We start from the raw sequence: 19,348 nt of genomic DNA, 5'->3' as shown, positions 1-19,348 counted from the left end.
AAGACCAAGGACATCAAGGTCTAGTTCTTCAAGGAGGTGGCAGATGTCAGAGGAGTGTTTGACAGCAAAGCGAGAGTGGCAATATGAAGAAGGTTGCCAGCCTTAAAGACCACCTGGGGAAGGGTACAGATCAGAGGTACGCCCTGCAGAGGAGAAAGAGCCCTAGGAGGGGCGGAGGAGGAGAGAGACGGCAAGGGAGCCAAGGGGGGAGAGGAGGGAACAGCAGGAGATGAGAGGAAATTGAAGAGGCGAGGGAACCGCCTATCAAAGAGGAGGAGATTGGCCTGAGGGCCTTGGACCATGACAGTGCCATTAAGGTAGACATTAATGATGACTTTAGAGGAGTCGAGTGAAGCCATGGGAACTTCCCAGCGAGTGCCACCATTAATGGGAGAGGAGGAGGAGGCAGGACAGAGATCATATAAAGAGTCCATAGATCTGGCGAAGGAACGACAAAGAGGATGTCGGTGAGGGTCTGTCTGGAGGAAGTTTTGGAGTAGGTGTCGGCGATAGGAAGACCAGGGTTGGAGGCCAAGATATCCTTTTTGAACTTTTTCTTACCAGACCTAGTGAGAAGGGAAGGATAGTCAATGGAGAAGCAGTTGGAAAAGATAGGAGAAACAGATAATGCCATGGCCTGGTAGAGAGAGGAGGCAGTAGGAGAAATATACAAGATCAGAGGTAAAGAACAGTCACTGGGCTAGCAGGTTAAAATTGAAGGCCGAAGTAAAGTGAAGTAAGGTGAAAAAAAACAAACTGACAATTTTGATTTACAGAAACACACCTAAATGTGACTTTCCCAAACACACCTAAATGTGACTTTCCCAAACACACCCAAATGTGACTTTCCCAAACACACCCAAATGTGACTTTCCCAAACACAACCCAAATTTGACTTTCAAGGCAATTACTTAGGCATCAATAGGTATAAGAAAAGAGGTAGGATTATAGGTGAGTGCTTAGACGAGAGCATGAAGGGGGCACCAGTTGTAAACAAGAAGGTAGAGTGAAGGTGAAGATGAAGGTGAATGAGATGAAATCTAAAGGGTAGGCAGAAGGAGGGAAACTAACCAGTAGAGAGGGAAGTAATATAGTCTTGTAAGTCCAGTTTCATGCCTGAGGGAGCAGGCATCCCCAGGGAGGGTCAGGCTGTTTTGTAGTAGTGACATGTAGTGTCCCGGTAAGCAGACAGGGCCTTAGAAGTGGGCCTTTGTAGATGGTGCCGGCTCCCGCCTCCCGGTTGCTCCGATTGGGCAATGAAGGTCCAGGCAACCAATGGGGGTGGGAGTTGGGCAGGGCTAGAGGACATCAGGCCCATGAATAAAAAGTGAGGCCACCTTGGAGGAGCCCAAAAATCCAATGTGAGCAAGTGAAATGCGGCAGGCACAATGTTAAACCCACAAGCTGGGTACACAAGGAGTCAGGAGAGCTACTATGTGCAGTCTGCTGCCCGCCCAGCAAATTCGAAAATAATGCTTTTTTTTTCTCTCAAATTGCGCTTCACGCGATAAAATGCACACTGACATTTAGGGCTTACCCTGCAGGCTATTCTGCTCTCCGGAGCATGTAGAAACGAGAAGAACGGCCAGCCAGGCCACTGGTGTTGAAGATCAGCCCATCTAACAAAAGACATCCATGGCCCGTAGGTCGTCCTCCTGTGCAGGCTCTTGGTCTGCATACTGTGAAACCTGTGCTTGGGCCACAATGTGTGCAGTCTCCAACTAACTTTCACAATTATTTATTTCTTTAACTGTGGTGCTCTTTGTTTGACTTTGTAAAATAGAAGGGTTGAACCACTCTACTAATAGTAGCAGTATGCACTCAATTTGTTGTTGTCTAAGGGTAGGCTCAATTATAAGGCAACAAAACTGATGTAAGGTCAAATCATTTTACTTACTTCATGACAAAGATTCATCCAATGTGCACAAAGCAAAAAAGAACGTTAAGAAAATTGATCAACTTAACACCAAACTAGAACAGTTCCAAGTCCTGTTTCATTCCCATAAATCAAACGTGAACTCAAATTCGAAACAAATCCATTTAACATTACACTTTGTTTGATTTTGGCCTGTTGGTTAACATTGAGTACACGCCTGTGTCTAACAGCGACTTGTGATGAATCTGGAAACTTTGACAGCTACGCTTTTTGATAATTGCAGAGTTTACCTTATGGGTTCACACCTTTTGATAAAACTGGGTTTTCCTCCACTTTAAAACATTTCTATCTCCAACATTAGATTGTGCAATTAAGAACTAAGTCCATGAACGTGAGAGGGACTACTGTGGTGGTGACTGCCTTGACCTTGATTCCTGCAAAGTTAATTTCCCTGTTGTGTGTGATTTCTAGCTCTATTTAGTTCCTATATAAATATTATATGTGTACTCCATATAGTGGGTGGACATTCACTTACTGTGTGTGTGTGTGTGTGTGTGTGTGTGTGTGATTGTGTTACGCTGTAACTTTGCCAGACTGCTTCCCTCCTTCGACAGCTTGCCCACAAAATACTCTTAGAAGAGTCTGGCACCAAACAAAGAGGCCAAGTTGTGGGTGCGTCTTTCTTTACCTGGCACATGGGCTTTGGAAAATCCCCCTAACACTGCTGGAGAAGTTCGTAATCTATGCAAGTCATTTGTGGATCAACGTCTGATGACATGAAGAATCTTCTAACTTTAGATGTGATACAAAAACCTCACCTTCCAGTTGTTTAAGTTTTGCATTATTGGAGTTCTATTAAAGTGAACCATGGTAAGGAGAGATAATCCCTCAACTGGGACGTGGGATTCCCCAGTGACATGGAATCATCTGGTAACCTTCACTACATCATTGTAATTTATTTATATAATTTATTTCATTTATAGAGCGTGCAGCAAACCGTAGGTATTGAGGCGCTGTTACAGTTAACCAGTTACTTGCAAGTGATACAGTCAAACAGTATATACAACAAGCAGATGGTAAGGTGAGGTAGTGGGGAGCAGCGTGTTGTGGGATGGGGTTGTTATGCAAATAACAGGTTTTCAGAGATTTCCTGAAGGCCCAGTAGGAGGGCTCTGCTCTCAGCGAAGGTGGGAGGGGGAGGTCCATTGGTTGGATGCGATGGATGGAAAGCTGGAGCCTCCCGCTTTTGTGCATTTGCATACATAAATCTGGTTGGTCTTGACGACGGCGCTTTAGTGAATTTCTGAGAGAGGTAGGGGGGGTGCTGTGTTTGACATACATTTGTGAGTGATGGACATGGTCTTGAAGATGGTTCATTCATGGACGAGCAGCCAGTGGGCTGCTTTCCTGGCTGCAGAGTTGTGAGCCCGTTTGGGAATGTTGAGGGCTGCTCGAAGAGCATTGTTTTTGATGATTTGAAGCTTTAGTAAGTTTTGAGATGAGGGTCCTGCGACTAGGACATTGCAGTAATCCAACCTAGCGTCAATAACAGCGCGTGCTATGGTGAGGCAGCTGTGGGGCAGAGCAGGGTCTAGAGGCAGTTATTAGCTTAGATGTGTAGGCCGTGGAGGAGGCAATTGCTTTCCCTTGGTGGGTCATAGAGAGGGTTGTGTCTAGGTGAACTCCTAATGTCTTAACTGATGTAGAGATGGGAATCATGGTGCTGTCAATTTTGAAGTCTCTGTATTGATGGTCGACCTTGTTGAGCACTGTGGGAAGGCCAATCAACAAGATTTCTATTTTTTACCTACTTAGGCACAGGAAGTTGGCTGCCATCCATAATTGGATGGTGTTGTAGGCATGGTCAAGCGTGTTGGTGTCACCTGTTGCCAAAGAGGGGTAGGATGATTTGTGTATGGTCTGCAAAGTTGGTGCAAGTTATGCTGATGGAGTCGAGGATGTCAAAGAGGGACCTGGTGAAGATGTTGTATAAGGTAGGTGATATGCATGATCCTTTGGGGACCCTGCAAAGGATAGGTGCTGGAGGGGCATTGACATTGTCCGTGAACACTTTCATGACCCTTATAAGGTGGTGATCCAGGCGGTGGCTTCTTTGGAAAAGTTTGAAAGTGTTTTCCATTGATTTTCAGAGGCAAACTATTGACTTTTTCAAGCGAACAGTAACATCTAAGAGTATGTGTTAAAAAAAAAAAAAAAAGTTGAGTCAACACAACTTTCTTGGAGCAGAGTGGTTGTCACAAAAAGGCACAACACCAGAAGTTGTTTCATTTATAGGATTGGGCCAAAGTGGGTGAAACTATAAAGGGAACACCAATCAAAAGAAATGTCTCATGTCTCCCCACTGCCAGGGATGTCACTTCACCAAAATGCCTGGGGTAGCGCAAGTGACATCACATGACCATTGACATCACAGGAAATGTTGTAATTTGACCCCACCCTGAAGTGACATCACGAGAATCAATGGAACACGACTGTTTACCCCTTGACAAAACAGGAAGTGGCATCACATAGCATTGTTTCTAAGAACACTATTAAAAATATGGTTACAATATCACTAACGTGATATACATTTCATACCGTGGTATATTTTTACCCATTCTAACGTGCCCCAATGCATCACTTTACAAATGGTAAAAGAAACAGCCCAAAATGGATGCGCTGACTCCTGTGCACGCCCAAATCTTCAAAACTGTGTTTGGGTCACAGCCAGAAAAAGCTGCACACCCTGCCACATAGAGTCAAGGGGGGTGAAAACAGAGTTATCACTGCAGGAGCATGCCAGTGGGCTCTGCCACATTCAACATGGAGCAAAGCAGCAGAATTGTGCTGAAAACCGTAAATGCCTTTTAGAATGTTAGCTTTGCAACCTTAAAAAGTGCCGTTTTGGCGCTAGACCCATTCATTTCAATTGAATCATTGAGATTAAAAGGGTACTGCAATGCCCAGGATCATCCAGTGTGGCTCAGAGGAACTGGGCCTCATTGACTGACAGCTCTATAAAATATATTCAATTGAAAAAGCAGCCCAGGAACCCTTGTTTTCATCTTCCACAGGGGTGGGGGGGGGTAACGTTGCTAAAATTGCAACAAGTAACAATTAGCTGTGCAGAGAGAAACTCCAAACAAAGGCTGGATACATGTATCCAGACTGCAAACAATCCCAGCACTCAAGGGAATACCTAATGCTGAATAAATTGTGTATGTACTGCATAGGAAAATCAGATTTAAAAGAACTCAGTCAAATGTCAAAGGATTGCTAATGTAAAAATCCACCTATAAACTGTGTTTATTTTATATGCTTAAATGAGAGATTTAGGTGAAACTGAGTTAAACCCAGTCTTGAGTTAATTAACTATTTTTAAAAAACAATTCTGCTTTGACAGTCTGTAGCCTGGAAAAGGTTGACACTTCACTGCTAGCAGGAAAGGCTAATTGCTGTGGCGAGGCCTTGCATACTCATGACAAAGGACCTCATTGGACATTCGTCTTTGCCCCAGGAGAAGACATTGGCAGGCTTGAACACTTATCCTTCCAGGGGATGGGCAGGATGTTCCACTCTCCACGGAGGGGCCTCTCATTGAACTTCAAAGGACTTGCCATTTGCTCACACTTGTGAAGGAAGTACAAAAAAACGGACTTGTGATTTTTGGATTTAAAATGCTTATTTGCCACTGAACTTCAAGATATTTAACTTGGCAGCACAAATAAGTAAACGAATGAAAAGTACATACATATAAATCTGAACTTATGCTAGCCATTTGAAGACTTGGAAGGATTTCTTACTGCGTAAGGTACTGAAGTTATGAAAAATGACTAATTGCGCAGAAACTATTAATGCTGCAAATCTAATATTGTGTACCCATGTTCTAGGGGTGATTGCACATATATGTACCGAATTAGGAATTGTTAGGCCAAACCTTTATGATTAAAATTGCCAAAATTCAATATAAAGACAAGGCCAGGTCCCACCGACTTGGGAGTTGGTTGTAAATGTGACCCACGAAATATGTAATTTATTTATCTCATTTTCTCAGATGGCATAATTATATAAATATGTATTTGTGGGAAAGCTAAGTTTTGGTCCCTATAATATAGCGGAGGTTTCCCAGTCACATCATAAAACATGACGGCCCTTTCTGCCATACACACACACACACACAGACACACACCCCCCCCCCCCCCCCCGTGGCAATCCCAAAACCTAAGGGAAGACATTTTGATTCAGTTTGGCTTGCTAACATTAAGGCGTGCCTGCTGAAACCCGCCATCACACTGATCTAGAGTGTCCAGCAACCAGAAGTGCCAGTCCGCTGATCCAATTCCACCAGATGCGCCCTGCTGTCCTTCGACCCGGTCTGTGATGACCAGATGCCTTGACGGTCCAAAATCCTAATTTAAAGTAGACTCTAAGTATCACTAGGAATCATAGTAAACCAAAGTATATTTGCCTTGCCCTGTCCTATCCCATCTTTAACTTAAGAATGTATAATACTGTCAGAACCATTATTGCAACTCTATTTGTGATTCCGAATGTTAGCGCTGATTTCTCTTCATTTCTGTTTTACTAGACCATAGACATTAGTGATTTGGATTAAATAAAGTAATTCCCACAAAGAAAACGGGGTATCTGCCACATGAAGGGTTAACAGCGGCAATGTGTAACTGTGGAGATTCACGGGTGGCATTCTTCTTTTTCTTAGCTATTAAATATAGTTTAAATAAAATCAACCTGTCATTTTAAAACCGATTTTCTGTTTTTCTCTATTCTATATTTCTAAAAACACCTCTCATTCAAACTTGCATAACTTCCTCAATTTAATAGCTAAGACCTTTAGCTACATCCCCATCCAAAAACAGTATATTTGACCCGTTTTTCTTAAAAACCGTTTAGTGAAAATTAGGTGGGAATTCGCATTTTTGCAAACGTTTTACACGTGTGAATTTCAATTTAAAGTATTTCCAAACTTCCGTTCGAGGGGATTGGGTCCCCCAACGTATTCCATATCTATGACGGTAATCACCACAGCTGTGCTGCTTCGGAAAATCTTTCTGCGTCCTGCGTCGATGATGACGATACGCTGTCCTCGAGGGCCTCCGTCGAGCCGACGTCACCGGATGTTATATGTAGGACGCAGGACGCCCGTAGCCTCAGTTCCGTTTTTTCCGCAAACGTGTTCACTTCAGAGATCTCGGCGCGCCTCGGTTCTACTGAATCCTGTTCTTTCGGTTCTTCGAACCTGTTTCTTCGTTGCTACTTGTAAGCATGATGTCTTCAGCTTCTTCCACCCCGCGGTCCGGGTTTAAGAAGTGTTGGGTGTGTGGGTCCAAGATGTCGGTAACGGATATGCAAGCCGCTTGCCTCTGATGCCTCGGGGAGGACCATGATACGGACGACTGTGTCGACTGCCAATCGCTCACATCGAAGGCCTTGCGGGAGCTTAAGAAGAAGCTGTGGGTCGGTAAGGTGGCCAAGCCCCGGAAGTCGCGTTTCACTGGTCTTTTGACAGACGACTCGAGGGGGGACTCTCCGCATCGTCATGAGTCCGGGGGTTCTCGGTCTGGGAGTCGGTCCCGCCATTCCTCTGCCTCTTCGAGGCACTCCAGGAAGCGCCGGTCACCTTCCCCGTCCTCTTACGAGGACTCCCCCCGTCGTCGGGTTGCTTGTCCCAACGAGCATTCCACTCCTGAGGAATGGGATTCCTTCCGAAAGGAGATGTTGGTTATTTTTCAATCGCAGGGCTCCGGTCCGTCCATGCCATCTGAGGACGCCAGTCGTGGCTGTGCTAGAGATACCGCTCGTCCGCCTCCGGGCTCGAGCAGTCGTCGCGACCACCGGGCGCCTTCAAGGTCCCGGTCGGACAAGGATGGTCGCTCTAGACATGCCCGTTCCAGGTCCCGGTCCTCGACGCCATCGAGAGCGCGAGTACCTGTGAAGTCTTCGAGGAAGACATTGACGCCGGCGGCGCCAATGTCGTCGACGGACTCTCTCGAAGCCCCGCCTCCAAGGAAGTCGTCGACGCCACCGGTGCCCAGGCTGTCGAGAGACACGCTCGGGGCTCCGCCCTCGAGGCCTGTGTCGACGCCGTCAAGGCTATCGGCGCCACGCTCCACGTGGACGCCGAATCCATCGACGCCTTTCAAGGCGGCTTTGTCGGGGATGCCTCGTGGTATGGGGGAACCCCCTAGAAAGGCTCTGGCTAAGGCAAAACATGTCTTTGTACCTTTTTCGGTTCCCTCTTTCCAGCCTCTGGCTTATATTTCTGATGTGGATGAGGGGTCTGAGGAAGGTGTGGTTCCTGCAGAGGTCCCTGATGACATTGTTTCTGGTCATAGCCAGCTTGAGGACCTGCGCCAGTCATTGCATGATGCCAGTGGGCTCGACACCTCTCCAGAGGTGGAATTTGGTAGGCCTGAGCCTGGCATGCATGCCGACTCCTCTTATCGGCACCTGATGTCGAGGGTCACGGATTACCTGGGGTGGTCTGCCCCGCCTGGGGATTTTAAGCCGGATGACCTGGCTAATATGCTGGACCATGATCCACCAACTGACCCGGTGCTGCCATTCCATATTGCCTTACAGAGAAGGGTGGCTGCGGCTTTGACTTCTCCGGAGAGTCTCCCGGCAGTGAGCAAGTCCTTGCCGAAGAAATATCGCCCAGCAAGTGGTGACCCCTGCTACTTGACCATGCACTACACTCCAGAAAGTTTGGTGGTGCAGGCGGCTATGGCCCCCGCAAAGCAGGCGTCGTACCCTACCATCCCTCCTGATAGGGACGACAAACGTTTTGACGGTTGGGCAAAGAAGATATTTTCTTCTGGGGGTATGACGCTTCAGGCTGCCAACTCCGTTTGTGCCTTGTCTCATTTCACGCACTCTCTGTGGAACTGTATTTCCCTAGCGGCTGATCATATTCCCGAAGGGGAGGAACGGGATGGTTTCCTTGCTATCGTGCAGGATGGCAAGGATGCCATGTGTGAATCCGTTCTGTCGGGTCTGGACATGGTTGATTGCGTCAGCCGGACCATGGCGGCGAGCACCGTAATACGCAGGTTTGCGGAAGTCAGGTTTTGCTCCTGATGTGCAGGCCCGCCTCCTCAAAATGCCTTTTGATGGTGAACATCTTTTTGGCAGCAAGGCTGACGAGAGTCTTGAGAGGTTGCAGACCTCCAAAGATGCAGCAAAGTCGTTGGGCGCTGCAGTCCGCCAACCTCCGACTTTTTGTCATAGGGGACAGAAATGGAGGGGAGGTTCCTTTCGATATTACTCGTCCTTTACTAAATCGAGAGGAGCTGCTAGTCAAAGGGGCTACCGTAGGAGTGCCAGAGGTGGAAAACAAGGTACTCGAGGTGCCAAGGCCGCACGAGCACTGCCTCTTTGCCCTCAGGCACTGCCGCAGCCGCTTCAGCTCAGTCATGAGGCCCATGCTTCATCGGTTGGGGGAAGGCTGGCACAGCATCTTGTAGAGTGGCGTGCCATTACTTGAGATGTGTGGGTTCTGGAGATCATAGCCCACAGCTACTGTCTTCCTTTACGGCCGAGGCCTCACGACAATCCACCAGGGAATCTCTCTTTGAAGAGTTCGGATCCGCTCCTTACGCAGGAAATCAAATCCTTGCTGGAGAAAGGCGCCATAGAACTGGTGCCTGTGGCGGAGAAGAACAAGGGATGGTATTCCCCTTATTTTTTTATTTCAAAGAAAGGCGGGGTCTGAGACCCATCATGGACTTGCACAGTTTGAACAAACTCCTCAGGAAGGACAAGTTCAAGATGGTTACTCTCTCTCATGTCCTCCAGGCCCTTCAACTTCAGGACTGGTTGGTGTCTCTAGACCTCAAGGACGTTTATTTTCATGTGCCGATCCATCCCAAGCACAAGAAGTACCTGAGGTTCGCCGTTGGTGACTCGCACTTTCAGTTTCGGGTCCTGCCGTTCGGTTTGACCTTCACCCCAAGGGCTTTCACCAAGCTCATGGTGGTGGTGGCAGCGTATCTCAGGAAAGGGGGGATTCACGTCTACCCCTACCTGGACGATTGGTTGATCAGGGCATGCTCTCCGGAGCAAGTCCTGGATCATCTGTCTGTCACCTGCGGCTCCCTTCACAGGCTGGTCTTCTCCCTCAATTTAAAGAAGTCCCACTTGACGCCAACACAGTGGCTCCAGTACATAGCATTGCTCGACACATCCCTGGGGCTGTGTTTCCCTCCCCAGGTGAGGGCTCATCACATTCTGCAGATGGTGCGCAAGTTTCAACACGCCCAGAGTCTCCCGGCGTTCGAGTTCTTGAGGTTGCTCGGCCTCATGGCATCCTGCATTCTTCTGGTGCCAGAGGCCAGGTTGCGGATGAGATCTTTGCAGTGGGCTCTCAAGATGCAATGGTCACAGTCCTCCAGCAGGATGTCGGACCCTGTTCAGGTGCTGCCCTTGGTCGCCCAGGACCTTCTGTGGTGGGCCGTCGAAGGCAATCTGATGAAGGGGGCTCCATTTTGGCTACCCTGGCGGAGGTGACGATCGTGACGGACGCATCCCTCACAGGATGGGGAGCTCATGCCAACGAGTTGACAGACAGCGGGCGTTGGTCTCCGTCGGAGTCCAGACTCCATATCAATCTGTTGGAGCTGAGGGCCGTCGGGCTTGCCCTGAAGGCTTTTCTGCTGACTGTGCGAGGAAATAATGTACTGATTCTGATGGACAACACAGTGGCCATGCACTACCTCAACAAAAAGGGGGGGGGGCAGGGTCACTTCCTCTGTGCAGGGAGGCGATGAAGCTCTGGTTCTGGGCCATCCAGCAGGAAATTTTGATCTCGGCAGTTCATCTGGCCGGAGACAAACGAGACGGCGGATGCTCTGAGCAGGCAGAGCGCGATCTCTCACGAGCGGGAGCTGGCTCGGGAGATTCTCCTGGAGATCTTCGCCCTTTGGGGGACCCCACAAGTGGATCTCTTCGCCTCCAGTGTCAACCGGAAGTGCGAAAGGTTCTGTTCGCGGGAATTTCCTCCAAGAGGAGCCTTAGGAGACGCGTTCGTGGTGGAGTGGTCCTTTCCACTGTTGTACGTGTTTCCCCCAGTCCCTGTCATCCCGCAAGTGCTGCGGAGATTACAGAGGTTCGGTTCCCGGATGATCCTCATTGCTCCGGCTTGGGCCCGGAAGACGTGGTACCTGGACCTTCTCGACTTGTCTATCTGCCCTCCACGTCGTCTTCCCTACCGAGATGATCTGCTCTCACAGGAGGGGGGGTCAGGTTCTCTATCCAGAGGTCAGATCCCTCAACCTTCACACTTGGCTTCTGAAAGGTTGAGGTATAAGGATTGGGACCTCCATGAAAACATGATGAAGGTGTTGCTTTCGGCCAGACGGCCGGCAACATAGTCATTGTACCGTTGCCGTTGGAGAAAGTTCTGCGACTGGTGCAGGGTTGAGAATATGGATCCTTTTTCATGTGACATTCCTGTAGTTCTGTCTTTTTTGCTTTCTGTGGCCCACAGGGGCCTGCAAGTGGGTACCATTAAAGGTTACCTGGCAGCACTGTGTATATTTAAGCGCTCGTCTGAGGAGTGTTCTTATTTTAAAATCCCTTTAAGTTCTCAGTTTCTGAAAGGGCTCACTAATGTGTTCCCTCTGTCACCCTTCCAGGTGCCCGGGTGGGATTTGAACCTTGTTCTCAAGTTTCTAATGGGTGCTCCGTTTGAGACTTTACATTCTTGTCCTTTGAGACTGTTAACCCTGAAAACTGTGTTTTTAGTTGTGGTGACTTCCGCTCGCAGAGTGAGTGAGTTACAGGCACTGTCTGTTAAGCCACCCTTCACTGTGTTTCATAAGGGCAGTTAAGTTTCTACATTTCACGCATGTCCCGGGTCAGAGTGGACTATCAGCTCTTTATTGGTTACGCTGGAAGGTGTTTGGGACAAGCTGCGACTAAGCAGACTTTGTCTAGATGGATTATCTTGCCAATTTCTGAATGCTACCACCTGGCGGGTAAGGACCCTCCAGTAGGCTTACGGGCCCATTCGACTAGGGGTATGGCTGCCTCTACTGCCCTGCAGAGGGGTGTTCCTATTTGTAATATCTGTGAGGCAGCCACTTGGGCTTCGGTCCATACTTTTGTATGTCACTACTCCCTAGATTCTATCCATGGGCAGGATCTGGCCTTCACTCTGCAATTTGATTGGGCATTCTAAATTTGTATATTCTAAATTCTTTTCCCACCTCCTTCGTTGGTACTGCTTTGGGAGTCTGTCATAGATATGGAATACGTCGGAGGACCCAATCCCCCCAAAGAACAAGTTACTCTCTTACCTGGTAACGTTCTTTCGATGGGATGGTCCAACGACGTATTCCATATCGCTCCCTCCCTGCCTTCCCTGCTACAGAATTTCTTATGCGATTGCAGCTTACCTTTCCGCAAGGCTTTCTGTGGTCATACTGGCAGAAGATTGGTGCCACACGTTCTGGGGAAAAAACTACAACTGAGGCTACGGGCGTCATGCGTCCTACTTATAACATCCGGTGACGTCGGCTCGATGGAGGACCTCGAGGACAGCGTATCGATGTCATCGTTGCAGGACGCAGACGCCGAGTATTGCTCCCATAGAGATTTATATCAATTTAAGGATTTTTGCACACTTTTCATTGTTTTGCTCAGCCATTTTCGAATGTCATTTTAAAAGTGTAGCATTTCCAAAACGTTTTTCTCTCTTGTTTGAGGAGGGACAATTGTATTCAAACCCTGCACACTATTCTTTATTCCTGAATACCTGCTGCTTACTTACACCTGTGTAGAATTGCTTATTTGTGAGTTGATAATTTTGCAGGGAGAAATCTTAACTCAAGTGCTATCTTCCAACAAGCCAAAACTATTCTTTTCTCTGCGTTTTGTATTTTGTGTGGCTAAAAGTGAATTCAACTGCATTACCTACTTTCTTATTTTGTATTGTCACCACATTGGTGATTGCTGCCCCATGTATTAAAACATGTCTGATTTGAATTTTAAATAAATATTACCTTTACCAACCTGCCTGATTCCTGGTCCATTGTGACCTGGGGGTATTTTGAGAAGGGGTGTGCTATGAGTGGTATATCACTCAGAATATTGAAGGTGTATTGCCTGTTTGAAATCCTTAAGAATACAAGAATGGTTCACCATATGTATCGGCAGAATAAAACATGCTAGAACTGCAACTTGCGAAAAGCAAAATACATAGTCCAAAATGGATGCTTATTCTACTCCAAATGCTTTTTAGAGGATTTTTTCTGCATTGTGAATTTAAGAATTCCAGAACGACAAATTATTTTGCATTCCTATTCTTTCTTATTTAGGGTCACTGCTCAGTGTTAACTTGTGGAACCCCCGGTTTTTTAAAGATGCCTGAACAAGAAAGCCAGCCACTCTAGAAACAAAAAGGAGCTTCAATTTGTAATTTGTAAAAAAAAAAGGTGACACCTCTGGCAGCCTCTAAATGACGTCCCTGCCCACTACCCCTTCACCTTGGGGGTTTTCCCTGCCCTGGGCGTCACTCTGGTTGTGAGGTCTTTCTTGAACTTTGTGCCTTCTTTGCAATACCAATGGGTGGCTTGTGCACATTGGGTTAGTCCTCCAAGTCCCTGTGGTCAAGTGTCGGCTTCCCCTCTAGGTAAGACTAGACTTTGTCATTGGTCCAAAGTTGGAAGCAGAGTGGAGGTCTCACCTGTGCTCCTCCTGGCTTTCTATTTGGGCTCCTTACCACCGTTCTTCTCCAGGGTCCTGATTATTTGGTGTTGCAAACCATACCTTCTCTCTACCCCAAACGTTCCGCTACATGCTTGTATACAGGGATCATCTCCAATCTCCTTTTTTTTGCTGTTCACTGACTTCACCTGCACCTACTTGACACTTTGCTGCATGCTTGTAGCTCCACCCACTCCAAGATATCCTATTCCAGGCTTTGTGTCTGCTTTGAACACCTCTAGGCCGTTTGACTTTGTGTTGTGCTTCCTTCCTGTCTTGTCTTCTCTGACAGAATGCAGATGTATAAAAGTTCTGAATGTAGAATAAGGAGTGAGTGCTAATTGCTGAGTGTTCCATGTATGACAGTTTGGGAGAGGCTGGCTGAAGGAGAGGGTGTGCCAACGGATGCTTCCTTAACATTCCCGAGTCTTGTGACCTGTGAACTTTGGAGCTGATCTAACCTGTGCTGTAAGCAATAAAGATGATTGGTAAACCACTTTAAGCTAATGGCAACTAAGCCGAATTCGTTTTCGGCACATTAATTTTGTTTTGTTGCCACAAATGGGTAGATAAGTTGGGGTAAGGTACATTGGGGTCTCCCTCTGCTGTTTGGGGTAAAAAAATTAAAGCAGCAAAAAAAGAATTGACGACATTGCCATTCAGCAAAACCAAATCAGTAAACGTCCATAGAACCTGTGTACATCTGACTCGTGTCATCATTGGTAAGGACACTGAACAATATTGGGGACAAGTGAACCTACTACTGCTTTACTGGATTTACTGCTTTTTGCTTACTGCTTGTGCTGTGCTGGGGGGGAGGAAGCCCTAATGACATCCACCACCCTCCCAAGAAACAAAGTACCCTTTTCCTACTTGAGTAGCTAACAACCAGCCTCACTAATACTCATGACTGCCTGAACTGAAGTTACTCAAGATGCAACGCAACCTAATGCCTACCCTGCCCCAGTTGTCAATATGTAGACGAGAGTCCTGCTATAGCCTGGTTTCGGTGGCTGCCCATCTGTGAGAAACTTCTGTCTATGACAAAGGTACAGCCAGAGGCGTCACTAGTTGGGGCATGGGGGGCGGGGCTATAGCCCCAGGTCTTTTGGTTGTAGCCCTGGGTAGAAACTCGGGAGCTACCACCAAAAGGCTAGCTATCCCTGAGTCCCAACATTAGCGTAACCCCAGATATTTTTCAGACCTAGCAACACCCCTTGGTAAAGCTGTTGTATATTAGAGTGAGTAGGCCCTGGTGAAAAAGAAACAAAGCGAATACGAGTCAAAGTAGCAAAACTGTATTTGAGGGACCTTGGAAATTGAAAGGAGTGCTACACTTCTGTAGGCCGTGTTGCTTACAGGCGTAGTTTAAGCATGGTGTGAGGATGTGGGTGGCCCAATGCTGAGTCACAGAACTTTTATCTGCTCCACTTCCAGAATGGTAATGATTACGTCAGCAAACTTAGTACTCCGTGTTGTGTGCAGTGTTGTGTGCTCTCGAAGCAATGTTGCGGTAGGCTCCCTAGCTTCAGCCCCCCTGCAAAGGAGGATGCCACTCTGGACAGAAAAGGGAGACGAAAGATTTTGACTGCGTTAGAGGAACACGTTTGGAAGAGAACCTAGTACTTGGGGAAAGAAAAAGCAAGGTTACTTATTGGCCCTGCATTGATTTCCCACAATGAATTGCTTTCAGTTTTGGTGCTCTATCCAAACTGAACACGCACTTCCTGCTGTGCAAGACTTCCTGTTAATGGTAATGTCTCACAGATTTTGCTCCTTAATGACTGTCGTGGATGCTAGTGAATTGCTTAGGCTTTCGATATTTTATTGAGATGTGGGGCCTCACAGTTTGTGCTGTGGTGGCCTTAGGATGGGCTGGAAATATGCAACATACTTATGTCTGCATAGGGCATCCACATGAAAAATAACTAATGTATTGTTGTGGTGCCAGTAGTTATTTGGGTGAGTTGTTCTAAAAATGTCAGTGTCTGTCGTGGCCTCTGTTTACTTACGAGTAATTTGCAAAGCTATGTTGGGTACTGCTACTACTGTGCTCCAGTTTTCAGTGCGTATTTGCTTAACATGATTTCTCCAGAATGAATAACTATTAAACCGACATTGGGTTGGAGGATCTTGTAGCTGCGAATAATAATGCTTGCAGTTACCTAGGTTTAGAATTACATACTTATTGCATTTTGCGTAAGTGTGGGTGCATGTCAATCTTATATGCTGTACTTGTTATTTATGTATGGGACGAAGTGTGGACCACTGCATGGTTGCGTGGCCTAGCACACCAAGGACCCAGGGAGGGCTGTAATGTGGGTTATGATAGGTTGTTACTTGCCAGATTTTTAGTGTTGCTTTTATTTACGGGGCTATGCACTACCTATGTACCGCACTCTGTGGAGGTAATGAGGTATTGGGCACCATTTGTTTGGGTTTGTTTTCTTGCAATGTGGTTTTGGACACTATTTGTATAGATTCTGCATCAGATGGAGTGCACCAGGGTCACATAGGAGAGTGTTTGCTTACATAGTGTATTTGTGAAGCTTGCGGTATGCTTCAGGTCTGACATGGTGTCCCTGCTGCAGGTTAATTTAATTTCCAGTGCACGTGAGGTGCTCACTGTCTGGGTGATTGCCCACACTGTAGGCGTGATGTTGGGTTGCTTAGGTGGGGTTTTGTTGGTTTGGTCAGGGCATCCTTTTTACTTTGTGTTGGCACCCTATTGTCTGTTACTTAATTTTGATTTGGCGTGAGCGGTGGTGGGATGCTGAGATTGTCCCGCTGTCACCGGGGCTTGTGTTTGGGTGGCATGCGAGAACTCGTTGAGGATATATTCTCTGGGGGGGATGACGCTCAGTAGTATGAAGCATAACACCTGGAGATAGTGAAGTGGTGTAATTCCTCTATCGTGAATGGTATTGAATGGGTTCACATTTTCTTAGTTCTGATAAGGGGGGGTAGATGTGCAGTACTTTCGTCCTCCCTTGTCTTCTCTGTCTGAATGCTGATGTCATATGAGATCTGAATGTGGAATGTGGAGTAGGTGCCAACTGCTCTATGTATGACAGTTAGGGAGAGGCTGTAACCAATACAAACATTTTGTTAATCTGGCACCTGCCATCTTGGGAAAGGCCATCTCTCAACAGACTTCTCTAGGCCTGACCTATCATCCCCTTAAAATTCCTTCAATGAACCTTCCTCTTTCATGACCAATTGTTCCTCACTGTTACTTCCCGCCTCCTGTTTGTTCTTACCCACCTCCTCCTCTCTAGTTGTCTTCCACTCTCTCCTCCAATCTTCAAACTCTTTCCTCCAGCCTACTGTCTATACACACACACACACACACACCCACACCACACCCCCACCCCCTTTTATCCCTTCAACAGGCTAGTTATTGAGGCAATATGGATTTGTGCTTGCATCATTAGAAGCATCTGATTGGCTCAGACGTTTTGTACTACATGTTTCCCACCTTGCCATGGTCGAAGACTTCTGCAGACTTGCTGTATCACGATACCAAACTGCCGTCTTCCACTTCTTTAGCATCTGCGTGAAAGAGTGCTTGCACACTACCTGGCTGCTGCTTCAGCCCCTCTCCATCGCTCCCTCCTCTCATAGATGGACAATTCCCTCTTCACTAGGGGTCTGTGCAAGTTATGCAAGCATGCGGGTGGGTGACTGCTCCCAAATGTGGCTTTTAGGTTTAGAATCAGCCAGTAAGGTATTTCTCTCCAGATTAAGTGTTTGTGTAGAGGTTGTGTCGAAGGGCTTTTCTTACCCCATAGAGGGCTGGAGCAAACCTCTTAAGTACTAGTCCTGATTCCTTAGAGACAAACAGCACTGCAGAACTGTATCATGTGGTGATCCCTTGCCTCTCACAGGTGGCGTGGTGGGCGTAACAGTGGATTACCAAGTCTTTTAGACGCTAGGTAGGATTTTCTTGGTCTGCCTATTGTTCACTGTGTTTCAACACTGGGCTAGACTGTTTAGCTTGTTGCCCCCCCAAACACATTTATGTGTTTCAATGTAATGCTGTTAATTTGCGTTTAATGGCTGATAAAACTGTTTTTCTTTTCCATTATGGTTTATTTTGTATGTAAGAAGGAAAGGATCCTGACGCACATAGCCCAACAGATCTGCAGATGCACTAGCTGACTCGGCAGGATGTACCATAGGGTGGTAATCCAACAAGGTGCTATGTACAAGGTCAGCTAAAGGTCACACCCAACTAGAGGTCATAGCAAACAGTAAGCGAAGAACGAACTAGTCAGTGAAAAGCTGATATGTCCACTAAAGGAAGTGTGCATGTTTTCATAGTTGAAATGAAGGTGCTGATTCCTTCAAAAGCCCCACAGGAGTGTTGACTCCCATGTTAATACAAGTTTAGAAGAACAAACCAGTTATTTGTTTCAATAGCACTGCCTACTGCCATACAAGGGAAACCTTATTTCCTGCAAGGGGATGTTGGATGTGCTTCAGAAAATGGCTGATGGGAAAGACAAGGCTGTTTACTGGACTTTGAGAAAAACCTGGTACAATGTAACTGGCCTTGGCATTGTTGAACAAGGTTGTTGTCACCTTTGCTGTTTGGGAACTATCCGCATTCACGTTTGTCTCCCAGAATCCAGGTTGAAGTTAATTAAGCCTTGGAGCCAGAGATCACTTTTGTGTGTTAGGTGACTGCGGCTCATGTTTTGTGGTCTTTTGTCAAAGGCCTCTAACAAAGGCAACGGTCACACACACATTGGAGCTTGATTTTAAGAGCTCTAACGCTATTACAGCTTTTGCAGGTGGAAAAAGGAAACCTTACATGGGGCTTACCATGACAGAGCATATCCAGGTTTCTGTGCACAGTGCCCAGAACATATCCATTGTAAAGAGAAGCTTGGAATGTGGCATTTACAGGAGGTTAGAGCCTGCATTACAAGTTTGATGAACGGTTAGAGAGTTGAAAACTCTGCGAAGAACGAGAGAAGCATGGACCACAATCTGTTTCCCAGGGAGCTGGCCATCTTTGTTTTTTATGGGAAATTGGGCATGCACAACACACATGGAGCCCATTTCCCATAAAATAAAATCTTCAAAAGTATTCACACCCTGGAGAGCACACCAGTGGTGGGACTAATGATTACTGGGGGTTCAGGGCATAAAGGGTGGGTAATGGCCCTTAACCCTTGCCGAGGCCCTTGCATTGCTCGGGACTTCCTTAGGCTCAGGCTTGCAGGCCATTAATGGCCCATTGAAGACTGCCTGTCTGTTGCTCCAATTTAATCACCCAAATATGAAACTGTTATGCACGTTTGAATTATGAACTACTCTTCCCCCACTCATAGCAGCATTTCATATGTCAGCCTTTTGTGACCGCTGCCCATTTCTAGACTAAATATATCACTGGTACTCATTTAAAAACTACAGAATTAGATGCTTGCTAATGATGTGAGATCACTTGAAAGTTTTGCTTCCCCTTGCTTATGCTGGATGTTAGATTTAGAAGTGGTCCTGCTGTCTGGACATCCAGTGCAACTACATCCTGCATTAGTTGTTTTTTCTTTTTTCTCAGAGAATTGGTTTAATCATTAACCTTCAACAAGAAGGGCTCAGTTTAAGTCTCCGGCCTTTAGGTTAGCAAGGCTTTTGAGGCATAACCCATCCCCAGACCACCATTCATTCCAAGAGGGAGGTTCACTTGGACATACTATATGATCAGAATGTGTCCTCCACTCGATTTGTGTTCATTCTGTG

The 19,348-nt window shown here is 46.8% G+C and overlaps 1 protein-coding gene across 1 annotated transcript in view; it reads left to right on the top strand.

The window, feature by feature from the left end:
- ERGIC3 (ERGIC and golgi 3) overlaps positions 1-19,348 on the top strand; it is an 834,442-nt gene that overhangs the window by 555,653 nt on the left and 259,441 nt on the right. The window lies entirely within an intron of this gene.

Source organism: Ambystoma mexicanum, chromosome 3p (genome assembly GCF_040938575.1).
Source record: "Ambystoma mexicanum isolate Mex_15411 chromosome 3p, UKY_AmexF1_1, whole genome shotgun sequence".
NCBI lineage: Eukaryota > Metazoa > Chordata > Amphibia > Caudata > Ambystomatidae > Ambystoma > Ambystoma mexicanum.
This window is presented reverse-complemented; position numbering and strand designations above follow the sequence as displayed.